The 11,143-nt window shown below is 42.3% G+C and overlaps 1 long non-coding RNA gene across 1 annotated transcript; it reads right to left on the bottom strand.

Moving 5' to 3' along the window:
- Positions 1-919: 919 nt before the first annotated feature.
- On the bottom strand, positions 920-1,547 carry LOC138767843 (uncharacterized). Its single transcript, XR_011358858.1, has 3 exons — positions 1,458-1,547; positions 1,087-1,203; positions 920-1,007 (listed from the first exon to the last, which is right to left on the bottom strand). It is a non-coding gene; the product is annotated as an uncharacterized lncRNA (long non-coding RNA).
- Positions 1,548-11,143: the final 9,596 nt, after the last annotated feature.

Below are 11,143 nucleotides of genomic sequence, written 5' to 3'. Positions count from 1 at the left end.
CCATCGAAAACATGGCAACGCAGATGTGCCAGGGCCACATGTCAACCGCATCCAGCCTTTTACTAGTAATGGATGATCATGTTACAAGAAGCATGCAAAGGAGAATCTTTCATTCAAACCTCTTGGTTGTACGGTCTTTAACACTGTCATCCATTTGCTTTCTATTTGTAATAACCGTCTTGTGATGTCACCCCCTCTGATCCCCAGATTTACGCGATCAATGCCTTTGATTTTCAGGCCCCGATGGTCACTCGCATGTTCTTTCATAAAGTGTCTTGGAATAGGTTTTAATTTTTCCAGTTCCCACGGATCAGTTCTTTCCAGATTGGCAGTTCGTTTAATATCCCTGACATGTTCCAGGATCCTGACCTTTAGTTGTCGTGAAGTCATCCCTATATATAGGAGACCGCATGGGCAGGAGGCCTGGTAGATTACTCTCTCTGTTGTGCATGTGATATGATGGACCACTTTGTACTCCCTCAGTCCTGTGGAGTCAAAAAAGCTGTTACCGATATTCACATACGAACAGGCAGTACAGTTGTTGCAGGTGTAACATCCCCATTTTGGGCCCCTGGACTGGAATATATAGTTAGAGCGGGGTGAAACATAGTGGCTTTTAACCAATATGTCACCCAAATTTTTGCACCGCTTAGCTGTCACCAGTGGAAAGTCAGGGATAAACTGTGTGATCTCCCTGTCCTGTTTCAATATGGGCCAGTGTCTCTTAAAAATGTCCACCATTTCATGCCATCTTGAATGATAGTTGGTTATAATCCGAGTTTTACCTGAGTCTTGGCGTCGTGGTTTAGATGTTAGTAAGTCTCTCCTGTTGCATGATTTGGCAAATTGGTACCCCTCTTCAATATCTGTTTGATTATATCCCCTTTTACGGAATCTGTCCTTCATATCCCTCGCCTGTGTCTCGAATTCCTGATCATTATCACAAATTCTCCTTGTGCGTATAAATTGTCCCTTTGGTATGCCCCGGATCGTGTGTCGAGGATGGGCTGAAGAAGCATGGAGTAAAGCATTAACACTGGTGGATTTACGATATAATGTGGTTTCCAGTTTCCCCCCCATACCTACCTTGATTTTGATGTCAAGAAATTCAACCTCCTGTTGTGATATCTGCCAAGTTAGCCGGATGTTTTTGTCATTGTTGTTTAGATCATATAGATGCCGTTCCAGAGACTCACGGGATCCCTGCCAGATGAAAAAAATGTCGTCGATGAATCTCATCCAGGAGACGACAATGCCGTCCCCCGGACGAGATCCACCGTATTCAATCTCCCTTTCCCAGTGGCCAAGAAATAAATTTGCATATGATGGCGCACAAGTCGCCCCCATTGCCACGCCACGGGTTTGTAAATAAAAGCGATCCTTAAAGGTAAAATAATTATGGGTAAGTACAAATTGCATTAAATCCACAATTAGTCCCCGTAATCCAGGATCCATACCTTGAACCTCCAAGAACTTTTGCACTGCCTCCATACCATGCCGGTGATCGATGCATGTATATAACGATTCAACATCGCAACAGACTAGATACATATCCTGTTCCAAAATGACGTCCTCAATTCGTTGTAAGACCTCCGTGGAGTCTCTGGTGAAAGAGGGTAAGGTTACCACAATAGACTTCAGATAAAAATCAATAAAGCGGCATACATTCTCACATAGGCCACCACGGCCTGAAACAATTGGCCTACCGGGAGGATTTTTCTGATCCTTATGAACCTTTGGTAATAAATATAAGGTTGGGATCACCGGGTTGCTGGTTCTCATGCCTTCAAAAACTGTTTTCGTTATTATGCCGTCGGTCAGTGCTTGGTCTAAAATGTTTGTGAGTTGTCCCTGAAAAAGGGTCGTGGGATTAGCATCCAGTTTGCGATTGCAATTACGATCATTCAACTGTCTGTACACCTCCCGCTCGTATGCCTCCACTGGCCAGATTACCACGTTCCCACCCTTATCTGCAGGTTTGATTATTATGTTTTTTAAAGCGGCCAGTTCTTGTAGTGCCCTGCGTTGAGATGAAGATAGATTATCATACCTGCGTTGTTCTGAAAGGTGTTCAAGGTCTTCTAATACAAGACGTACAAAAATTTCCACTGCTGGACTCAGTGCTAAGGGTGGGAACGTGGTGGACCTTCTTTTTATATAATCAGGAAACTTGCTGGGGCCCTCCAGTTGCTCTGCCCATAGCTCCTCCAGTGCCCTTAACGCCTCCAATTCCTCTTCTGCTGTAAATAGACAATGTTGATTTTTGCCAATTCCCAGGGAGCATTGCCTGACCTATAGGATATTCGTGAGAAACACTGCCCCCTCAGACCACTTAAGGGTATGACTTTTTAAAAAGGGTATGTCACCTTATTAAAAAGTCACTGGAATTTCAATGAAATACAGTAGTAACAAACACATGAAAACAAAAATAACCCTCCCTTGTTACCCCCCAAATGTCTGCACCCATGGCATATAATGTACTTGTCTTTTAGCCGTTATGACCTTTACAGGCGGCGGATAGAGCTGCCAAGTCCAGTTTTCGCAGATTTCTTTGAGCTTTTTTACTTGACAGATTATTTGTCTCAGGTGTTCAGGTTGATATTTCATACCCGGCAATTTATATGAAAATTATAAGAAAATAAAATGAGACGTCGTCATACAGAAACACCAACATAGCTCACTGCTAGAGTCTACAAAGGTTCTTAAAAATTCTATTACGCCGCTCGTATAAACCACCAGCAGGACTATAATGAGCCTCAGGATGTGATATAGGGTAATACGGGGCTATAATTGTTCCCGGTGACACTTTTGGAAAACTCGTACAATACAACTTTTCTTCTCCTTTTAATATTTCATAAAGCAATAACCTTCTTCAAATATTAGAGTCACCGACTGTGGCTTTCTGGCTATCAGATCTAGCGTATGCCACCATGTCAGGGTCTGTAAATGGCCGTAATGCATTTTAATATCTTTTTCTAGTGAGTTGGGTCATTTATCAGTGTAATAGAGTCCTTCACCAGTCCAGCACTATGTAAAAAGAAGGAAAAGGATTTTGTTATTGGGGGTCGATCATCTATTGATCATGATTCTATACCTAGGTGGTCTCCAACCAATATCACTCCAGCTATAAATCCTTGTGTACGTGGCCAACAAACTATGGCTCTCTAGGTGTTGCAAAACTACATATCCCTGTGTAGGTGGTCCATTATTAAGCTTAAAAGGGATATCCTCAAAGTAAAAGCACAGTCCAAACTGGGAAGATTATTATGGAGCAGGAGGAGCTCAGCAGATTGATATATATATATATGTGTGTGTGTGTAATGGTGCGTTCACACAGAGAAATTTATGTGACAGATTTTCTAAGCCAAAGCAAGGAGTGGATTTGAAAAGAGGATAGATCTCAGTATTTTCTTTATGACCTGTTCCCTGTTTATAGTCTGTTCCTGGCTTTGGCTTCAAAGATCTGTCAGATAAATCTGTCTGTGTAAATGCACCATTAGTGGAAGACCACTCAGTACAGTTCAACTAGTCAATTATTCATGGAAGCCTAAGCCCATTCAGGGCCTAGGAGTCCAGTGGGTAGTGTCTACTGAGTGTCAAGTGTCTACTGAGTAGGACCGCCCACTGGACTCCTAAATAAGAATGAGCAGAGGCTTAACTGAAAATGTAACCACCAGCAAGTGTGGATCTACTGTGTTACCTAACTGGTTTGACTTAAGGTTACTCCTGATGGTGTTGTCTAAGTAACCCCATTTTTTTCTCTATACAGTGAATGTACCACATGAATACATATATTTAGTTTTCCATAAACCTTATTAGTACTGCAGCGCTGATTCCGCCTGTCTGGCAGCACGAGATAACGCACAGAGCCAGTCCCGGACTGGAGCTGACACAGAGGTGGGTGCACAGGGATGCACAGGGATGCAAGCCACTTTATTAAAAACAGCACATTTGTCCTCATTTACATATATATATATGTATATGTTACACATCAGATTTTACCAACTTTGTTTCATACTACCTATAAATAAACAATGCTGGACAGTATTCTACATATATCAAAAAGATACTTTATTGATTACAAACAACAAAAATTTCGTCTTATTTAAAAACATATGTTAAAAAGGGAGCAGAAACCCATACAATACATACATCAGATGGTATACAGGGCAGAATAATAAATAATAAGATAATAAATACTGTACTAGCTATATATTAAACCATTGATGGTATATCCATTGACCCACAGAGGTAGGAAAGAGCAAAAAAAGGAAGAATAAATAAATAATAAATGTGGATGATCCAACCAAAATAAACAAAATAAGGAAAATCTGTATAACTGAAACTGCAAGTGCAATCTAAAGTGCAAAGTGCAATACCATGTGTAATGTCAAAACCATACAAGTGTATGATCCAACCTCTGGGTATATAGTATATATACCTGCCCAGTACCACCACTCACCCAATGCTGCGTTTCGCTGGTTGACCCTTGATAAAGCTTGCACAGCGAAACGCAGCGTTGGGTGAGTGGTGGTACTGGGCAGGTATATATACTATATACCCAGAGGTTGGATCATACACTTGTATGGTTTTGACATTACACATGGTATTGCACTTTGCACTTTAGATTGCACTTGCAGTTTCAGTTATACAGATTTTCCTTATTTTGTTTATTTTGGTTGGATCATCCACATTTATTATTTATTTATTCTTCCTTTTTTTGCTCTTTCCTACCTCTGTGGGTCAATGGATATACCATCAATGGTTTAATATATAGCTAGTACAGTATTTATTATCTTTTTTTCTGCCCTGTATACCATCTGATGTATGTATTGTATGGGTTTCTGCTCCCTTTTTAACATATGTTTTTAAATAAGACGAAATTTTTGTTGTTTGTAATCAATAAAGTATCTTTTTGATATATGTAGAATACTGTCCAGCATTGTTTATTTATAGGTAGTATGCATTATTCTTGATGCTTATGGGCATAGAACTATTGGTAGTTCAAACTTGTCGGTTAATTCAACTTTGTTTCATGCCATAGGACAGTGAGGGGCTACAAAGTGAGTTTCTCTCTCTTTTTCTTTGTAGAGCATATGCTACATTGCACAGACAGCCTGTTGATTTTAGTGGGCATGGTGTAATTATTTATTTGTCCTGCGGAGGCACTGCATGGAAACTGAACAGTAACTACTGATTTACCTTACATACTAGAGCTGAACTCTGGGGGAGAGGTCCCTGCAATGGTACTGTATACTGTATGAGTAGGACCCCATTCTAGCAAAAAAATGGATTGTCTAAGATAATTTAAGGGTTTGCATAATTTATACCCTTTGTATACTGTTGTATATATTTCATAAGCCAACAAATAGATACTAAGCTGAAGCTAAAGTGTGTGTGTATATATATATATATATATATATATATATATATATATATAATCACTTTGAGGTGATAGACGGACAGAGGAACAGCTTCTCACATAAACAACGTCTTGGGTAAGCACATTCCTGCTCAGCGTGAACTTTCTGTCAGAAATTGCTAGAAGCCCAAAATGTCACTTTCTCTCCCAGGAGGATCTGCCTCCAGACACAAGTTGCTCTCATCTTCTGACTTGTCAATGTCACAGGAAGGAAATCCTGCTTTCTTCCTAGTTCCATTACAGAAATCATTGCGCTGTCATAAAGCCATTCTCCCCATCCCCCGGACCGGAGCGCAGAGACTGCAGAGAAAATACTCCAAAAAAAGAAATTTATTACAAACAGAAGAAATGAGAAAGGGAATTTGCTTATATAGAGTAATTTAACCCCATCTTACACCCTGCTGTAAATGTACAGCGCTGAGCAGGAGGGTCTTATAGATTTATAGAGTTAATGTTTAATCTAAATATAGACGACAATATCTACAACTTTCCTATACACTTTGACTTTGCCTTTTGTCATGACCTGCGCTTGGTGAATGGGAACACTCTAGTTTACATTCAGAGGTAGTAACCCTGTACAAAGAAAGTCCTGAGACAATTGTATCTAGTCTATAGACAAGGCTCTGTGAGCTCTACAGCCTGGACTCCAGACTGATAGGTTGTACATAGCTAGTCCTGCTCTCAGCATTGTTTAGATACTGTGCAGTTAGGTAGTGGGACAGACGTCTCTGCAGGATTCAGTCCACACCAAGGATTGGTATAAATGTCCGCAGCCAGTTTTATTTCTCAGGTAAAAAAACTGAAAACAAAACAGCAAAATAAAAACCTATGCCTGTCCGGCTCTAACTAAACATAAATGCTGCTGGCTAACCCAGTGCAAGCCTGGTATCTGGCACCAACAAAACAATAGATAGCAAAGTCCATGCAAAATGACGCACTTTGTAGAGCAGGGCTCTCACAGACTCTTGGCCTGAGCTCTCAGGCAGAGAGAGAGGCAGCTGAGCACATTGCAGATTCTTATAAGGCCATCACACCTGTGTCCTGATTACTCTCACTCAGAACTCTTATGACCCGGACTGTCTGATGTGGCCTGGACATCAGCACCCATTACCGGGTCTCACACCAGACCTATATAAAGTGTTACCTGCTGGCTGCTTTATAAGAAAACTTGGGGAAATATAGAATCCATCCACAACCTCTCCACATTGTCTGTTACATTACCCAGTGATGAAACTTTAGTAAGCGGTAGATACTGTAGATAGGAGATAGATAGATAGATAGATAGATAGATAGATAGATAGATAGATAGATAGATAGATAGATAGATAGGTAACACAATAGTGGTGCACAGCAGTAAATGTGGATGCCAGTAGTAAGGAAACTCAATCCCAGTTCTTACTTCAAATAGACAAACAGAGACTCCATAGCACTCCAAAAAGTACTGAAAATCAGTGTCTTTTATCCCATGCAGATTAATAGCAATATGCAACCTTTCCAGCAAGGCATAAAAGACACAGTTTGATTTTCACTACTTCTTGGATTGCTAGAGTCTCTGTTTGCCTAGATACAGTCGACTGTATATTGAATAGATAGATAGATAATAGGAGATAGATATTAAATAGATAATATAGATAATTTGAAAAAATTTCTATTATTTAATTCCCATTGTGGACCCTGACATTTCTCTCTGTGATGTTCAGCTGACTATCTTTCTATCACGTGTCTCGTCGGTGGATGTGACGGGTCTGCCAGCAGTATGTGTTCACCATATAAAATAACCGGCGGCCTCCAGCTTTCCATAACCCAATGTGATATCAGCTTCCAATAAGCCCAGCACCTGATACATGGCGTGTAGCCTTCACCTATGGCTGCCCTCACAGGTATCATGTTTAGGAGGGGTCAGTGGCCTGTAGTGTGATCTCCCTCCGAGATCAGGGTGGATTGTGTTTCCTCCATCTCGGAGAAGATTATATGTTACCTACAATGTATTATATATTCATCTCAGATGGAATTCCCTCTCTTCTCTAGGGGACACTACCACACAACTAGTCATAATGTTGATGACAATGAAAACTGGCTGCTGCAGAAGAGCTTACAATCTAATTCACTTGTGACCATCTGAACATCTGAAACTATCTATAAAATATCTGATTTCTTCATATTCCATATCCTTTGTCTTTAAGACGCTATGCTCCCTACTTAGTCTGACCGTCCTCTGATTCCCATGGACAAGGTCACTCAGTTATATGTTCTCCGCTCAGACACTTAGCAGCACCTCACCGCCCTTCTTTGACTTTCCTCGATTCTTTCTTGGTTGTTCACCTTATGTCTTATATTCGCCACTCATCATATAACAACAATCCCCGGGGATGACTTGACTTTGCCATAAACTTTAGTCTTAAAGGAAGAAAAACTGTATTCATTACACGGGTCTATATTGATGATGACCCTTCTGGGAAAACAATAATGATCTGGGCGGTGTAATGGAGATGTATAGGTGGACATTATGCTTATCCGTCAAATGATTGTCCGCAGCCACTATTAACTAAGAAAGCAGAAAGAAGTAACATTAAATGGAAAATCTGGGTAGTGGAGACAATAGCTACTTGCTACTATGTAGAAACAGTACTGTAACCAGTGACGACTGAAACAATCTGAATGTTATACCTCATTTCTGGTGGCGACTGCAGGACAAATGCTTGGTTGGTTGGTCTAACAGAGGCAGGGCTGGCCTTAGGGTAGATGGCGCCCTGTGCGAAACCATCTTTTGGCGCCCCACCACCATTAACTATATATATATATATATATATATATATATATATATATATATATATATATATATATTCATATACAGGGACGGAGCTGTTGCTGTCACTGCAGTTGTGCTGTTTCTACAACAAAGTAGCTGTTATTTTCCAATTTTAAACGACCCGATTAAAGGGGATATCCAGGATTCAAAAACATGGCTACTATCTTTCATAAACAGCTCCATCCCAGTCCTCAGGTTATGTGAGGTATTACAACCCAGTTCCATTGATGTGAATAGAGCCAAATTGTAACATCTCACACAACTAAAATAATAATACTACATGAACATACAACAACACTCACAACACAAGACTCACAGAGGGCCCCTTCTCTGTATGAATTGCAGGTAATGTTTTTTGCAGGCACTTTTTCTTTTCTTCTGGTTTAAACATCATGAAGACTTCTCCTGGTGATGCCTCCACAGAATCTGACAGACAAACATGTTAGGCAGATGCAGCACCATCCTCATTACTATACATATCCTCATCTGTATCACTTCACACAGTAACAGAGACCCCTCTGTACCCCCATATAATCAGCATGCTCAATACATGCCCCCAAATAGTAGTCAGGCAGCTCTGTGCCCCCATATAATCAGTATGCCCAATACATGCCCCCAAATAGTAGTCAGGCAGCTCTGTGCCCCCAAATAATCAGCATGCTCAATACATGCCCCCAAATAGTAGTCAGGCAGCTCTCTGCCCCCATATAAGCAGTATACCCAATACATGCCTCCAAATAGTAGTCAGGCAGCTCTGTGCTTCCATATAAGCAGTATGCCCAATACATGCCCCCAAATAGTTGTCAGGCAGCTCTGTGCCCCTATATAAGCAGTATACCTAATACTTGCCCCCAAATAGTAGTCAGGCAGCTCTGTGCCCCTATATAAGCAGTATACCCAATACATGCCCCCAAAAAGTAGTCAGGGCCCCTCTGCCCCCGTATAAGCAGTATGCCCAGTACATGCCTCCATACTATACATGATGAGGGGACTGTGCAGGATCAGGAGAGCAGTAAAGGAAGAACTGGGGGTCTCCTGAGAGGATGGCCAAAGGAACTTACAGATTTTTATTGCCCTAAACCTGTTTTTTATGTCTGCCCTGTTAGAACTGAGCAGACTGGAGCTATGGAGTTTGCTGTCCCTCCTCCTGCTCTGCCCCTGACTTGACTGCTGCACAGGGAACCTGTTATAGGAGCCAGGACACAGGGACCACAAGAGTGGCGAAAAGAGGAGGGGGAGCGTACCCTTGGATGGGCCTGATACAATGAAGGACAGGACTGCAGGGCAGCTGTATCTATAGTAAGGGTGTGTTCACACGTACAGGATCCGCAGCAGAAAATCCGCAGCGGATCCGGTACGTGTGAACGTACCCTAAGACCGGACGGACATTGCTGCTCTCTGCATGACTCATCTCCAGGCTGCTGCTGACCTGTAATATAGTGTCAGAGATTACACTCACCTTACTGACCTTCTTACTTTCCCCCGCAGTGCTCTGTGCCAGGAACAGATCTAAGGCCTGGAAATTGAGCTGACTGCTATCAGAATGTCGCCCCCTGCAGGCAGGGAGGAGTGCTGTCTTCCCTTATGGTTTGGCTTTGAGTGCCGTAACAGAATCCAGTACCCAGACGTTGGGCGCCCCTAGCTTGCCAGGAGTGATGCGCTCTGTGCGAGCACACAGGTCGCACACTCCATAGGCCGGCCCTAAACAGAGGGACCTCAGTCGATCCGCTGATCAATACATTGACTTATTTTTAAAGCAGGGGTGGGAACCTTTGACCCTCCAGCTGTTGAAAAGCTTTAGCTTTGGCTGTCCAGGCATGATGGGAATTGTAGTTACGCAACAGTTGGGGGGGGGGGTCGAAGGTTCCCCATCCCTGTTTAAAAGGGTTGTCTAATCACAATCCCTTTAGGTTACATATAATAGTGTCCATACAGCAGCACCGTGCCTACATATCTGTCTATAGTCCCTATTTATTAGTGGCAGCAGGATATTGCCCCCTATTAGTATCACCTGCTCATCCCTGACACAAAGTAGTGCAGAGAAAAGAGAAAGAAGCTGCCATTGTCAGTCTTGTCTATCTGAATCACCAGGACACAGACAAACATTTATAGGACCCACTGGTTGGGGAGGCTAGGTAGGCTTCATGTGGAACCTGTCTGCAGGTTGTGTGCCCCTGCTTAGCAGTAGGCAGGTACGAGAACATACAAGCAGTATATGGGCACTATATGAGCCTTCGGCTGTCAGCGCATGATGGGAGTTGGAGTTTTGCAGCAGCTGGAGAGCCATAAGTTAGGGAACACTGTTCTATAGCCATGCTACAAATTTGATCTAGTATACTCCTAGTACCAGCCAGCTGTATTCAGAACCCAAGGCGCAGTATACGGTATTAATCATTGTCATCATATAATGAATTGCGGGGGATTGCTATCTATTATAGAGAAATATTGCGTGTGGGGAGGATGGGCTGAAGGCTCGCTGGCACACATGACTTGACATGACCTTGCAGAACTTGTGCTCCCTTTGTTTATCCTGTGTCTGTTTGTAGTTTATGATATTCGGAGAGGTCCCTTAGGAGCAGTGGACTGAATACATTACACTGTGGCATGAGAAGAATATAAATGTACCGCCGGGGTAATAGAAACTATAAGCAACCATTTAGACAAGTGCTATGGATTTTTGTGCTAAGGGATGGGGCTTGCTAACCTCTTCCTACCTTTGGGACATGGAGGAGAGTGCTTTAAAACACAGTGCTGTATGTAGGGAGCTGTAATCAGGTAGGAGCGGCGGATGTACCCATACCCGTGCCCAATTTTGCTGTAAAGACCACAATGTCCGGACCATGTGTTGGTACTGAGCAGGGTGTAACCAAGAATGCAACACATCCCCCAATTACATCATAATTCTACCCTAT

This window comes from Dendropsophus ebraccatus, chromosome 11, assembly GCF_027789765.1.
Source record: "Dendropsophus ebraccatus isolate aDenEbr1 chromosome 11, aDenEbr1.pat, whole genome shotgun sequence".
NCBI lineage: Eukaryota > Metazoa > Chordata > Amphibia > Anura > Hylidae > Dendropsophus > Dendropsophus ebraccatus.
This window is presented reverse-complemented; position numbering and strand designations above follow the sequence as displayed.